The sequence below is a fragment of the Aythya ferina genome (assembly GCF_964211825.1).
Source record: "Aythya ferina genome assembly, chromosome: 2".
NCBI lineage: Eukaryota > Metazoa > Chordata > Aves > Anseriformes > Anatidae > Aythya > Aythya ferina.
Window position 1 is genome coordinate 117,656,880 of NC_140297.1, and position 15,743 is coordinate 117,672,622.

Sequence of the window (15,743 nt, forward strand, 5' to 3'; positions counted from 1 at the left end):
TATTTCAGACCTGAAAGACAAGATAATTTATGATAAGCATTAGAGGCATTAGAGACACAACTTTTCTGGTTAGGCAAAAATACAGCATTCTATTTAGCAGACAAAAGCCACAAAGAACTGATGTATTTGGGAAACTCTGATCCTTGTAAATTTGTATCAGAACAGACTGAGGAAGTAAATGAAGCCAAGTTATCTGCAGTCTTAAAAATCAGATGTGCAAGTAAAGCAGTAAGATCAAGTAAAGGTCAGATTTTATGGTAAAAATCAAGGATTAAATCATGGGAGCTGTCATCATTGATGGTATCATATATTTTCCTTTTAATACAAAACGTGGTCATGGACTGTGTTTCTGTGGTAACAGGAAAGGTTGATATCAGAATTATGGTGTAAATGAATGGATCCTCATATACCTTCTGATTCACAGTCAGTGAGGGATATGCATAAGGAACTTAGATGTAACTTCTCCAAGAATATCATTAAAAAGAATAAAGAAGAAAGGGTCTGTGTGCTGACAGAGGGCTCTGCACATTTTTTGACAGGAAAGCAGTAATGAGAGCAAAGCAAGCTGTTCTCTTGCTTGCTTTTTCCTTTCTCTCTTTGCATCTTTTCTCTTTATTTCCCATTCTGTTTTTTTTCAAAGATTATATTGTTAGGCCTGAAATATTATAAATGAAATTGAAGGAGATTACTTGATTAAATGAATGAAATATTGATTCCAGATAAAGGGGTCTATTTCTAGTGGAAGTTTCTCCAAAGACATATGTGTTTTATCAATAACTATGTTGAGTACATAGCACATTGCTATAAAAGTGAGGACAAAATGTCCTTGACAATATAATGAAGTTAGAAACGGCCTCAGGACCAGTGCAGAAATTATGCTGGTTTTCACTTGGAAAACCTGTCTTCTCTGAACAAACTTATATTTGTGGCTCTTTCAAGCCAACTATTATGTGCCAAAAAGAAACTGAATGAGTGACATTGTGTGGTTCCATATTTATTCTCTCTCAGTGGCTTCCAGATCAAATGCATATGTTTTACAAGTTCAAAGATGATTTTCTGATTGCCAGAGCTCTAAATTGAATCTGGGATCAGAAAATTAAGCATTGTTCTTTCTGAACCTTTGTGAAATGTTCACAGCAAAATACCAAACACGTCAAAAGTACAGGTCATTGCATTTTCAGTTGATCTTGTTTTCTTGGTCTTGTTTTCAATTAGAACTGCAAAGGTGTTATTTCCTTCCATATCAAAGCTCAGGAGTGGCACAACACTTAAGCTAGAAAATGAAAATGTATAAGCACAATTCTGAAAATCTATTATTCTGAAATCTATTATTTTGAAATGCAAAATATTAGGATGGAGATCTGCCGTGTGTTTTCACTGTGACAGTTTTTTGTGTGTTCTAATAAAAGACAGTTTTTTCACAAAATATGTAAATTTTTGAAATAATATTTTCCTTTTTTTTTTTTTTTTTTTTTTTGTCTGCTAATCTCATTTTTATATACTTTACAAAAAGTTTACAAAAATCATTCCTGGAAAATAATCCTGAGGGGAAAAAAACATCATATATCCCAGTACACAAATAAAAGTAATAAAATATGTTTCAGTTAATATCTCTACTTGTTCACATGACCCTTTCTCACAATGGAGCTTAAATGTGGGTCCAGAGACTACGACTGAAACAGAAAGCTCACTCCTGAATTTTGTCCTGTTAAGGCAGCATTTAGTCTGTTCAGGAAAAGTTAGAGATTTCAGTTCTATATTTTAAATATAAATATGGTGAAATAAATGTGGATAAGGTGAGTAAAGATAAACTTAGTTTTACTCTCAATCCTTCTTCTGACTGTAGCAACACTCAGTTGTTTGTTTTTTTTTGTTGTTGTTGTTTGTTTGTTTGTTTAACTCAGTATAACTTTTTGAGTCAATTTGCCCTTTACATTCATATAAACCTTTAGATGAATTAGTTTTATCAATGTTTATACCCCGTTTTCCTCTGCTAGTCAAAGAAGTCAAAATTCTAAGTCTTTTGTAAAACTGTTCAGGAGAATCATTTCATATTTGCACACATAATAATCCATCACACCTTAACTTACATGACCCTCAGTGAACAAGTAGATGGAACCAAAATCATATCACTTAGGTGATCAATTACCACCAACCAACAGAATTCCCATCCTGCACGTGCACCATTGACTCTTGGAGCAAAAGGATATTGCAAAGATAATAATTCAGGTAATGACCACAGTGGAGGAGATCTCATTGTCTTTTCAGGAATTACATGCACCAATACAGAAATATCCTACATTTATCTAATAAATCTTTCATTAGCAAGAGTCAATTTCAAATAGGAGACATCATTTTCAACATTGGAAGGTTTTCTAATGCTTGGGACATGCTGACAGTTTTTTGCTTTTCATTTTCATTTCCATTTCTCTCTCTCTTCCCCCCCCTCTCATTTCTGCTCTTTCTTTTTTAAGGTAAGATGTCAAGGTTTTCCACATTTTTTTTGGTAATAGTATCAAATGTCACCAATGATTATGGCAATTAGTGAGACAGCACAATGGAGAAATTGTGTTGAGAAATGGTTGAGGATCCTCAGGATGATAAGGAGACAATTCTAAATGGGTCCTACAATAAGCATATCATGCAGCAGAAACATCCTGAGAATATCATCCTCAGAAATATCCTCAATGATATTTCATCTCTACATATCAGTATGGATTAGGGCGGAAGAACAGGTCTACACAGACCTTGAAACTGATTTGTGCAATCAGTCAGCAACCATCAAATTTATAAAAATGTTCCTCAAAAGCACACTAGACCTAACTTTATGCTTTCCTCTACCAGACACCTTTTCAAGACAGCAGTCAAAAATATCTTCTCCCTGCACTTACATTTGTTTTATCCTAGTTATGTTACATATAGGGATGTGTCGAAAATCACAATCTATTTATAAGTCAGTTGAAGAAATATGCTTTGGCCATGTACTCTAAAAGCAGCAGATGCCATCTGCAATTAAGATGATGTAAATTTATTATATTGAGGAACAATTAAAAGGCATTTGCATGAGTATTTCTGAAAAGTCATAGCACCTATATTATTATAAAGAAGAATGTGAGGTCTCTATGTCATTTATTTTAAAGTTATTTCTGCAGTCACATTATCCTGTGTTTCCAGTGGGGAAAAAAAAAAAAAAAAAAAAGAGAAAAAAAAAAAAAAAACATTTATTTGTGTTCATCTAATATATCTGTATATTAATAACAAGCTGATTAAATAATAATTAAAAAAAATGTGTTGGATGACTAAGAATTCAAAATTATCAACCAGCACTGCATAAAGCAAGAACCAATTAATATTTGGTTTTGTTGCTCTTTTTTTTTTTTTTTTTTTTTTTTTTCCTAAAAAGCAGGTGTGAGAAATGATAATCCCATATCAAAATTTGCTCTTCAAGCAAATTCCCTTTTCCCAGTAGTCTGCTTTAAATGGTCATCCTTGAAGTATACCCTCAAGACAAACACATCCATACTGATTCAGAGGAAGGGAGAATGAGTTACAAAACTAAAGATTCATCAAGGAAAAAATGTTAATTTAGACATCTCTCCTGTATATCCATAATAATAAACTAAATAAATAAAATCTTATTTAGAAGTCCATGCTATTTTGACAAAGTTTTAAAACACTTTCATTACAGCCATAAGGGGGTGCCTATTACCACATTGGTTTACTCAAGATGAGTTGTCCATACTCGCTATGACAATAGAAAATATTGAAAATACAGGGAAAAAGATCCTTCAATCTATGCAAGTTTTACAAATGAGTAACATAAAGAAGGAGGAAAAGCAATAAAATAATAAAAAAGAAAGAAAGAAAGAAAGAAATTCTAATGAAAACTTACTTTAAGTCAAAGAAAAAAAAAGAAACTGAAAGTTTATTTCTCAAAGGAAGAGGCCTCAACTGTCTATATTACAACCAGAACTTTGAAGATCTGAGAAAGTGCTGAATTTCATCACTGAATCTATATCACCTATCTTCCACACTGATGAGAGCTCTTTCATTTGCATGAAGTGTTGTTTCCAAATGTAATAAGATACTTCCAAATAGTATAGGAAGTAGTTTGAAGTAGGACAACTTGAAGATGACAAAGGCTTAAGTGACAAAGTGTCCTTCAGAAATAAAATGATAACATCTTCACCATGTGTAAATGAGGGAAAGTAATCCTGGTAACTGCTGAAAGCTGATCATCCAATAATAACAAGGAATGAAGCCTTGATATCCACATAAGTATCAAGTATCAGACAGAGGAGATATGTCAGATCTCCTCTAGCCAATGTCATATCACTTTTTTTATCCAGAGTGATTCTGGAGCCAGCTGCTCTGTGGTGACTTCTGCCAAATTCTGGCAGATGTCATCAAAAAAAAAAAAAAAAAAAAATTGATTTGGAAGAATTAGAGACATGTAATAGGACAGTTTATCTTCATGGGTACAAAACACACTAAGTTCACCTTCCTCCTGAGTGCAACCATGGTTTCCTTCACAGGTGAAGAAAAAAGAGAACGTGATTAAGATCACTAGGACTTTTCAAGAATGATGTCTGGAAAAGAACAGGTGCTTCGCAGTGTCGTTTGTGGTCTTTATATGATAAGTCATTGAAGCCCCATCAAATCAGTCCTGTTGGTTTACTACAGGCAAAACAAATAAGGGGAAGGACATTTTAATACTCCAATAAATTAGACTGTTTATGAAAGTACTTGTCATCATTGATTGACAGAATCCAAATTTTTGGTTCAGCTGCCAGAATTCCAAAAATTACATTTCTTAACTTTTCTTAATAAAAATGTCTAAAAGGGCTTTTCTAGAGGGATCCAGAAAATATGTTGTGATTTTCAAGACAAATTATGTTATTAGAAAGGAGAAAAAGACAGAAACATTCAGTTAATTTAGTAAATGCACAGATAGAACATTAATATGTTAAAATGTAATAGTTGCCCATACATTTTCGAACTGTGACATGAAATTCCAAGTTAGAAGAATTAAAATGAACCATGAATTACACACAGAAATGAACATGCAGCAAAATTTTGGTACAAAGACAGTTAAATTTGAAATACCTGTATGTCCAGACTCACTGAGAGTATTCTCATTTTTACTGAAGAGGGATTTCCCTGGGATGTTCCCAGAAGTGAGGATAAATTTCACTGTGCATCAATTCTGAGTTTCTTTCCAAGCCTAGAAGATGTAACAGAAATCTGGGTGGAGTGGAAACAAATGTGTTGTCAGCATGATATTCCCTGCAAGCCTTAGTCCTGGTAGGATTCCAAAAGATGCCTCCTTACAGATGAAGACCTCCATCCATTTTTACAGAGATTTACTAAAACTTTTTTGATATACATATTTTTTCAGTAGATTTTTTTCACTAAAAATAAAAGAAAGGAAGAAAGGAAGAAAGGAAGAAAGGAAGAAAGGAAGAAAGGAAGGAAGGAAGGAAGGAAGGAAGGAAGGAAGGAAGGAAGGAAGGAAGGAAGGAAGGAAGGAAGGAAGGAAGGAAGGAAGGAAGGAAGGAAGGAAGGAAGGAAGGAAGGAAGGAAGGAAGGAAGGAAGGAAGGAAGGAAGGAAGGAAGGATGGATCATGGGAAATAACAGACCAAATCTAGTTCTTAAACTCTATCCACTTCAAGCTGTTATCCAGATTGACAAGGAGGTCAGAAATCCACTGAATATTATTACAAAGATTACAGAAAAGTACACTAAAAATGATGGGACTATCAGTGTCTTGATGACCTCAGATCACATTATGTTTTTTAAGAGTTTCTATTATCATTGAGCTCAGCATTTCACCACTAACCTTTCCTCAGACAAGTCTGGCATGGATTCAGATCACAGTTCTGATGTAAAGATCTTCCAAGAAGTTAAACAGAATGTAATGTTTGAAAATAAATATAAACAAATGTATGATTTGTCCCAAAGGACCTTGTTCTGCTGCTCACTCCAAATCCAATTAATTTTTCCACAGTATAGATGACATTTTCCCCCATAATCAGTAAACACTCTGATCACTCAATAAATAGATTCATTCAAGGTTAACCAAACAATATGGCACGAAAGAATTGCTCTGATGGGGATTTTATGGGGCCAGATATGTGCTGGGTCTTGAAAAGATTTAAAAAAAAAAAAAAAAAAAAAAAAACAAAACTCCAGAATCTTGTCCTTTCCATGTTAGAGAAATAAGTTAAAAAGCTATATCAACATTTTAGAGAAGGCAGTCACATAGCAGTATTTTGCCAATCCTTTAGTCAAAGATATTATAGCTTATCAACCAATGGCCAAATTGAGCAATCAAAGGAAATAAAGCCTTAGAAATCAAAGAAAGAGAAGAAATTATTTGTAAAAGCTAGATCTAATACAAAGGCATGCCATAAGATTGGTAATAATTAAAAAAAAAAAAAAAAAAAAAAAAAGGTGTTTGCCAGATTTTTTTTACATTTCTCTGTATTACAAGGACTATAGTTTTCTGTTTGTTCAGGTTGAGTTGCTACCATCTAGCTTAAATTGATAGTGGTAGTTGATTGTTCTTCTTGTTATAAAGTCAATATATGACTTTTTAATTTTCTTTAAAGGCAACAAGTAATAGTTTGCCCTGTTCCTTATTCAAAGGACCATCCAAATCTCAATTCTAAAAGCATTTTTTTTTAATATATTTTTTTTTTATTTGAGTGACTAAGACATTATTATTTTATTTCAAAATAAATGTCTTGGATAAGAAGATAATAATAATGGAGTTATAAAAACAGTGGTTGTATATCTGAGGGTAAATAAATTGATTGCATATTGAAATGTTTCATCACAAATTACTCAGATGAAAATCTCATTATATTTATCCATCATTTTTTCATATAATCTGAGTGGTTGCTCAAATTATAGTAAAATAAGGTTATAATTACAGTAATTTGAATGCCTAGGGTTGGAGGTAAATAAAAAAAAAATAAAAAATAAATAAATAAATAAATTAAAAAAAAAAAGTCCTGGAACATCTTAATTTCAGTTCATTCAGAACAGCTTTATTCAGATTTTCAGTTTGTCTTCCAACATGAAAAAGAAAAAACAAAAACATTGCTTTCCCAGGAAATCATAACCTCATAATGTCCTACGTTTCACTACATTTCAAACTGCCTCTTACATTTATGTAATTTGCTATATTAAGTCATTCAGTCTGAGTTTAAAACACAGCTGAACCAAATTTTTTTAGAGTCTTGAACTGGTTCCAGAATTCAAGTTTGCTAACAACTTTCTCAAATTTCTGCTGAAATCCAAAGATTGTTCTTACAAAATGACAAGTAATTGTGTGTGTACACACAGATATGACCATATATATATATATATATTTATATAGATATTTATATTCTGCATCTGTGTCTACATACAACAGAATTATTTTATTTTCCAGCTAGTGGACAAATGTGAATGTTATCTATAAATATGAAGTTTGACATAAATATTTTACTTTAAAAACTTATAACAAAAAGCTCATCTCTAAAGCTAGTGGAAAATGAATTCAGATTATTTTCCCTCTTCTTCTGTACTCCAGTTAGGACAAGATCTATATCTGTATATATTATAGATATTTTGAAAATATTAGCTCATGTTCTCAATCAGTTCTTGTCTTTAGCAAATATTTCCCATGGTTCTTTCAATATTATATTTGTTCATATCCTTTTCAAGTTGGTAGTTTCAGCCAATCTTTCCATGGAACTTTTCCTGTGGGCATAAAAAGATGTGTTTAGGTATATGTTTGACTAATAATAAATACACACACGCAAGAAAACAAAACAAAACAAAACAAAAAATCTTTCAACTAAAATTTAGGAGAAAGAAAATATTTCTGGATTAAATACTTTCCACATAATGTAGATGCAAGTATTCAATCATTTCAATCACTTTAAAGGAATTCCCCTACCCCTGTAGTTGTCAGCATGAATTTGTGAAACTTATAATTTTATCAAAAACAACCCTTTTATCTTAGCCATCTGACTTTCTTACTGTTTTCTTCTTTGTACCATACTTCTCTTACAGTGTGCCAGATATTCTTTGCAAATGCCAAGAACATTCATTCCACTTAGAAATTTAACCACCCTTTTCCATAGAATTTATTTTACTTCTTAGTTAACACCACATTAAGCATGTGCTTAACACTGCTCAGCAAGCCAGACTTTCTAGGTTCTAATCAAAAGCAGTATAAGTATTTTTCAAAATTATTAATATGTCATTGGTATGCAACCTCACTTGATTTTTCAGCTAATTTTACTTCATGATTGGGATCAGGAAGAGACAAGAATTATTTGCAAATAGAGTGGTGAATAATGCTGCTGTTCAGAACAGAATCAGGTTCTGGGTGAGTACTGCATGCCTGTTTACTCATAAGTCAATCATTATTTCATTCATTTGTAAATACATGTAACTGACTGCTTCTTCATAAATTATTCCACATTTCAAGATAAAATGTCACAACGTTATTTTGAACTCTGATAGCATGTGGTCACATACTATATATAGCTCCAATTAGCATAATACCAGATAACATGAGTTGATATGCAAATAGAAGAATGCAGCACTGGCATGGCCCAGCACAGCAAACTCTGACATCTGCTTGGCAATATTTTGCACGTGTAAATTCTGCAGTTCTGTCTGTTTGTGTTTAATGAACTTGTCTGGAAATTTAGAGCACCTAACTGAGAGATTATCCAAAGTAACAGCACAGCAGCAGTCTGTTTTAATTTAGGCTGTCTGCAAGCTACTGCTATGAAAATTAACAACTCTTAAGTGTGTTAAATAATCCCTGGCCTTTGTAATAATTGAGCAGGCTGAAAGGAGTCATACAACTTGTATTATCTTGTTGTCAAACACCAGCTGACTATTTTTTCCCTTTGTATATTGATTTGGAGAATTAAGCTGCCTCTACTTAGATATGTCAGCCTGGAAGGATTTTAAAGACATCTAGCAAACTGCTAGGGCTACACGTTTAAAGAATTTGCATTATCTGATGGGGCTTTATTTCATAGTAACAGGCACAAACTATGCTTCCACCTCCTGAGCACCTCCAAGGGCAAATTAATTGCTCTTCTGCCTATCTATAAGACATTGGAACAAAGAGTAGTAACAGGAAAAGGAAGCCAGGTTCAGCTGTATGAGATTGCTAGCAATGCTTTGTAACCCCAATATGTTCTGTGTATTCTGTCATAAATTCTGCCTAGTAATGCCTTCCCCAATACAACAGCTGCCCAACACTGACTTAATTCAGCCATTTTATGTGCTGAGAGTATTATTATGGCAGCAGTGCATGTTTGCCGAGCGCTTACTTGGCAATATGTTACCACCTGACACTGGGGACAAACTCAACCTCAGAACAGATGGGAGAAGAGAACAAGAGGTGCGCTTGGCCCAGGAGATATCACAAAGTCTTATTATCACCATGGATGTTATTGTTATAATGCCAAGAAACCCCAGCTGAGGCTAGCAACTTGTGGTGCCAAGCAGAGTTTACACAACAATATAAAACATAGTTCCAAAACTCATGCCTTCAAAGTTTCAGAGAAATACTGTCAGGAAAACAGCATGTATGACATGCAAACATTCAGAATGTTGAGTAGCAAAACTCAGAGAAGGTCTTCATTGTGGAAAAAAAGACCAAAGCTTTGAACTTCTGTAAGGAATGAGGTGGATGGTGCCCTACCATTGCTCAAGTCTCGCAAGTTAAAAGAACTTCATCTGATGAACTTCATCAGGCATATATCATCTCATTATTCTGCAATAGTTTCTGATTGATGGGCAGTTTTGTGTTGTGGAAACTTCAAAAGGTGCAGAAAGTGGTATTGATTAGGGGAGAACAGGAGCTGAAGTGAGTATATTTCCTATTTCTCTGGCACTGAGAAAGACTATTAGCTTGCTTATACAGAACTTCAATTTTTGATTCTCTGTTAAGGTGCCTAAATACTGGAAGAACAATTTACTATAATTATCTTTTTTTTTTTTTTTTTTTTTTTTTTTTAACAGAAACCATCCAATTTTTGTGCATGGTCATTAAATAATGAATGGTCAATTCCTGGGATATAAATATATGTGTGGATGGATAGATGACCACAGGCAGAAGAAAAATCTATCCTGGTCTAGTTTCCTTGATTACTTCTGTAGCTGTAGTCAGGCAGAGCCCATTGCAGATTGATGGTGCTGATGACTACACTATTGTTTTAGGACCAGAGGTCTTAAAAAACAAAACAAAACAAAACAAAACAAAACAAATGTACTTAAAGTTCAGTGCAGCAACAGTCCATATTGGACATGCTTAGTTTCTATGTTCAACAGTCTTGAAGTCTTCACAAAAATTTTACACTTTAAAGAATTTTGCCTTATATATACTGTGTAATTACATGTGTTTACATGACTGAATATGACAGTCTATGCAATTTGAAATATTTGATTATGAATACTAATAAAATAAGTTACATAAATTTCAAATTTTATATCACTGCAAGCAATCCTACTATTTTCCAAGTCCTCTAGGAATCTAACTGAGGACACACACATTGCAGATATATACTGAAGACTGAATGTGACTTTTCTCATAAGACTGACAAAATGGTTTTTTGTTTTGTTTTGTTTTGTTTTAATTAAAATACATGTATTATGGTTTCAGTATGTGGATATTTTTTCCATGCAAATATAAACACTAGTATATTTATAGAGAAATTGATCTAGTGTATCAGATAATGTTCTACAGTGGTCAGGCTCAAGGGAAAAGAAGTATGTTTTGTAAGAGTTGAAAAAGTATATTTAGTTACAAAATAATATTGTCAGTGTTTTTCTTTTTTTTTTTCTTTTTTTGTTGTTGTTGTTGACATGAGACTTTCTAAGTAAACATTATTTTTCATATTTTTCATATCACACGGCCATTTCTCCTACCACCAATTTTAACAGACAGAAAACATTGAAATGAGCACTATTTTTACTCTTTCTAATTAAATTTTTTTATTTTTTTATTTTTTTGGTAGCTATGTGCTGTATGGAGTAAAAGACACTTTTCAGCATTTAAAGATTTGAGCTGAACAAGTTTCATTTTATCTGTCTGCTTTTGATTTTGTTCATGGATTTATTGTCAGAGAAAATTTCTTCCTCTTCTGATTGCATAGGTTGAATTGAATGAATGTTCCTAAATCATTACAGGGAGATTGTATTTTTCAAGGCAAGAATGTAAAGAAATAAAGAGCATATATATATACATATATATATATATACATATATACATATACATTAACTGTTCTCTCTGTTAATTATGGAATGACAAAAGGATCCTTACTCTGGTATATCCACATAGGTATAGGCAACAAAGAGATTAATGAAATACTCCAAAGACTGAAGCTCCTAATTATTATTATGTTTAATATAACCATGCACCATATTTAATATAATATGCACGGTAGAACACTACAAAGCTGTATGTTTTGCATGTCTGAAGCAGTGATCTTACTGTGGTAGACAAAAATACTTTGTCTAAGAGTCCTGGAACTGGCTGGGTCAGAATCTCTTCACTTTTTTACTTATTTATCAGTCAAGGCCAAACCTGGGAAGAAACCCATCTTTTACCATCTAGAGACAGCAGATTCTGCTCTGTGAAGGAAGACACTGAATTCATCATACAGTGAACATATCAATATAAGGCTACTTCATATATCATGCATGTATTATATTTCTTGCACCATTATTAAATGTATTTTAAAACATATTTTTATTGTATCAGATCATGCTCAAAAGTGTATAAAAGTCCTTAGGAGGGTAACAAAAAAGTACCCCAGAAGGTAGCTAAGTGCCACACAGCCTGGTAATGCAGATCAGTGTAATTTTCCTTCAATCAATCAATCACACCACCAACCAAATCTCCCTGCATTTTGCACTTCTTTACTGAACACTCAGGATTATTTTTTTTTCTCATTTTATTTTTCATCCCATTTGCAAAGTATGCCATTTTGCAATTGTGTGTCCTTGTCCTGAGGGCAACCTGCCTCTCTAACTTTGATCTAACAGGAGTTTATCATGTCACCAATGCTTTCACATTCCATATTTCACCTGCTTGCATCTTATTACTCTATTATGCCCTCAGGGCATAATACGCTTTGAGGTTTGTTCTCAAGTGAAGCTTCTGCACCATGGGACAGAAAGTAACATCAATAATAACAGTGAACATAAAACAGCTGTAAAAGGGAAAGGTAGACCTTCGAGAGTCACAAACCTAAAAGAGTTAGAGACAGTGATGACTTTGTCTTTGCCAAGCATGTTTCAGCACCAGTAAATCTTTGCAGTGTGGCAGCTAGCTGTTCATACATCAGCAATGTTTACACAATTGAAGTTTCTGTCCACCTTGGGATTCTTTGTGCTTTGCTTCATTCCAAAATCCACAGCAGAAACAACACAGTCTGATGGGATCATAGGATGATCAGTTCAATACCCTCACTTGATCCAGGGAAAGGGATCTAGAAACAGAGCTATCCAGAACCTACCCTAAGTAAAAGAAAAAAGCCTTACTTACTGACCAGCATCAGGAATGAATTGCAAAGATGGCATCTATTGGATACCTGATATGTTAGGAAGTTGCATTGAACCTCTTTTTGACTGCCTCTTCTTGACTTTCTTCTTGACCACCTTTCAAATATTCCTAATATAAAGACTTTCTATGTAGAAAAGTCTTTCTATGAACAGACATTCTGATTTCTTGATCTTCAATGGTGGGTAAACAATTCTCCTAAATACATGGCATCTCCCAGACTATGAGTGTTACATAAAAAAAAAAGAATAAAACCTATGTCATATGACTATTTCATTCATATAAATGTTTATGAATTTACAAAAGTTTTATCTATGGAGAACAAAATAAATATTTGAAGTCATCCATAATTTTAGCTATCACTCATAAAGTAGCTATTATAAAGGTCCTCCAAAACCACTTTGTTTGAGCTATACATTCAAAAACTTTTAATCTGATATATGCATTCTAGAATAAGTTCTGTATATTTTTTATGCCAGTTCATTTAAAAATGTCTTTGTTGAAACTAGTATTGATGTATATTCATGCAATTCAGGAGACAAAAAGCCTAGATGCCTCTTCAAGTTAACTGAAATTGTTTACATATGAATACTCTTATATGCATAAAGGCAGTTTCTTGGATTTCAAAGTTTCAGTATGAAATATATACAACCTCCCAAAACTAAGAAAAATCAAAATATGGTAAAGCAAGATCACAAGATAGACAGTGATTATGTATTTTTTAATAGTCTGAATTGATTTTATTTGCATAATGTAATACCATTGCAGTCTTGTTGACTGGTGTAGTTTTGTTTCTTGAATATTAAAGGATTAGCATCAGTAGCATTCTCCCCCTCAGTAATATTCTTTACAATGCACACTGTGCTTATAAGAAATTATAAATAGCAATCTTCCAACAATAGCAAGACTAGACATGGATCATTAGTTGTATTAGAATCTACAAGTCTATATCTATTCTCCAGGAAAAAATGCTGGTTCAATCTGGTTGAACAACATAACCAATGAAGCATTGGTGCTTTTGTAATGATACTGGAATGAATTCAGACCAAAGAGAAAACAAAACTGGATTATTATTATTTATTTATTTTTAATTATTGCTATATTAAGTAAATACATACAAAGAAAATCTGATTGCAATCACTGACATTTTAGAAATATACTTTTCCTATTAATATCGGGACCTACCATTGCCAGCAGCTATCACAGCAGCTATCAGAAGAGGAAGTATCACAGATACATAGTTTCAGGTTTATTATTTGTTTCCTGAAGAGTATCCTCTAGTGTAATTTCATGTCAGGGATAATATAACTGATATGTTAATAAAGCACTGAAGTTCAGAGATTCATCTGGAATCAGTGATTACAGTGATCTATCCTCACATTTCATGTATTTGGCCTCCAGTTTCAAACTTACAATAGATGTTAGTCAGTGAATCATAAATGCAGAGAAAGTCATTGCAGAAAATCTTGATTGAACACTTTGTGTGGAAACATTTTTGATGAAATGCCTTCAATATACATATATGTTGTTTGTTTGTTTGTTTGTTTTATTTGTTTTTGTTTTTGTTTTTGTTTTTTACTTTGATCACTATCGTTTCCAGCTTTTCAATAGAAAATAAAATAAAATAAAATAATTTTTTTTCTCTCAATTTTCCCCATATGTTTTCAATTATTCATTAAAAAAAAAAAAAAAACAGTTTTCTCTTATGGTCTAGAAATGTCTTTTGAGAGGGTTTAAACATTTGATTTTATTCTCTGATAAACACTTGATATTCTGCATAATTTGTAATCTAGAAAAAATGTTGGAGATCTTTTTCTTTAGTGGTACGAAAGTAATCAGGATTTTAAAAAAACTCTAGGAGCACAAGGTTTCTGATATAGTATTCTTTGCAGATATGTCTGAACAATGCCTATGCTCACTATTTGCCTTGCTAAAGACAACAAAAGAACTCTGGGAACATTAAAGAGAAAAAGCGTGTGGTAAAGAGGCAACAGAAAAAAGGCAAATGTTGATCCAAACTAATCATTGTGAAATAAAGTGTGTCACTTTATTTGGAATCAATTTAACTCAATTACTTAATGAGGCATAGTGGAGGAAGTCAGTCACTGGAGTCACTGACAATTGTTTAAAAATAGTGGAAAGAGTAAAGGGGAATAAAATGTATTAAGATTTTTAAAGTAAAGAATGAATAAATAAGGGAAGATGAGAGGATACTGGAAAGTCACCTTTCACAGAAGTAGGTGGGCAAAAGATAGTCCAGCATTATCTCATGTCTTACTCTTTTTGTTTTTTGTTTTTTTTTTTTTCAATTATTTTTCTCTTTCGGTGAAAAAGTTTCAGTTTTCTTACCTTTCCTTTGCAAGTGTCCTATATGTTACAATGGCTTAGTTTACTGGGAAAGCTAATCAGGAACCCATTCAGCAATGGTGGTTACATATTGTCATGGATTAGAAGTCTAGAAATGGTAGAGAACAGAACAAACAACAGCAGAAGTACATGGCAGGAAGAAAAGGAAAAAATAATAATAAATAAAAAAAAAATCCTCAATTATTCTCCAAAGAAAAGAAACAAATACTTTTCCTTATATTCTCCTAGCTGCATGCCAAAAACATATTTGAAATGTTAAACTATTGTTACAATTTGGAAAGCATGAAAATTGCAAAAGCTGCAAGCTGAAAATGCTACAGATAACAGAGAATCACAATTTAGTGGATTTTCACTCCTTCTACTAATAACTGACAAAGGATGCTTTGATCAAGCAGATTCTGTTGACAGAGACTTTCCACAGCAGACAGAAGCTCTTATCTTCAAGCTATGAAACACAAAAAACATTCATAAAGATCGCTTTGAATGCCATTTTCTCTGTATTATGTAAGTTTAGGGATTACTGAGCACAAAAAGGTGTGTGATGAAAGATACAAGACTTGGAAGATATTCTAGTGCACAGTAATTTACTGCAGTTGTTACCATTAAATTCCACATACTGCTGGTAAACATCATTTCCTATTTAGCAGATGTGTCAATGGTTCTAGTAATTTTCATAGGCAAAAATTTTGCTCTTAGAAATGGATGACACTTAAAAATAGCACAGGCTTTCAGCAGTAACTACAATAACTTTTTCCCCTCTTAAACCTGAGCTCTGTCTCAGAAAGACAAGTT